Raw genomic sequence first — 1,146 nt, 5'->3', positions numbered from 1 at the left:
CTCTTACCATAGCCATCTTCAATGCATTTTGCCGATAGTTGAGGGTTGAGGCTTTTATGCACAATGCAGGAAAATGCAACAATTTGCACTTAAACTGAATGCGCTGAAAATGCGAAGGAGGAGGAATTTGCTGCCGACATGCAGGCTAATGTGGGGCAAAGCAAGGTTGAAGTGAAAAGGTGATACTATGCGAGCGAAGAAGAGCGTGCTAAAAAGTGAACAACCAACACACGTGTTTGCTAAAGAAATACAATTTTGTATGAATGATGTTCTAAGCATGGCAGTGTTTAATGACTTTCGCAGCAGGGCAAAGAGATGGCTGCGGGCATCAGTACAGCACAGCACAGCTCATTCGAAGTGTGGTAAAAGAAAACTGGGTTTGTGGCTTTTAGTTCTGAAACGAGCGACAGCTGTGGCTTTTAATGATAGCCACTGTCACATACATTTTTTCTAGTCTAGAAGGCAGTCGGGCTTATCTTCCATATATTCTTTAGTACACCTATCTTTCTAATTACCCATTAATTTTTATTGTGCATTGCGCATACATACGAATGCATGTGCGCACAAGGCACCTCTCTAAGAACACAAAATGAATTAAGTTTATAGTTTTTTATAATTTTTTGATTTTTCTTCCAATAATCATCCGTTGCATATGCTCTAATTTGACTTCTGCATCTAATGAATTACAGCTACTATAAGAGGTGTTGTGTTCCAGTCCTAGCCTTGCAACTCTATTAAAAAAATAAAACCTTACTGCGCATCTCGATGTCAAGAACTTTCATTTTACACCTCACTTTTTTGTTCAACAAACAACCCACATCTTATACTTTTTCGCACAGGTGGCAAGTCTCTTCAAAAAAATAAAATCTAAGAACCTTATTGCACATCTGAAGGCCAAGGCGTTTCATTTGGCACATCTTTTGACGTAGAATACGTCTTACCTTAAGGTATGGGGGCTATGTTCAAATGTTGTAGTTGTAATTTTTAGAGCTTCACAAAAACGCTTATTGCACGAGAACTAATAAAGCGATTTCAAAGAAAAGTGTGGCGTTTCAAAGATAAAATTCGACCTGTCGACAGATTCATTTTTGTAAATAACCAATTCGGTTTCTGTCGTAAAAAACAACGGTAAACATTGCCTTATTT

Source organism: Rhagoletis pomonella, unplaced genomic scaffold (assembly GCF_013731165.1).
Source record: "Rhagoletis pomonella isolate Grant_MI unplaced genomic scaffold, Rhpom_1.0 Rhpom_scaffold_00002, whole genome shotgun sequence".
In the NCBI taxonomy this organism is placed as follows: domain Eukaryota; kingdom Metazoa; phylum Arthropoda; class Insecta; order Diptera; family Tephritidae; genus Rhagoletis; species Rhagoletis pomonella.
The sequence above is the reverse complement of the archived record's forward strand: the minus strand, read 5'-3'. Positions refer to the sequence as shown.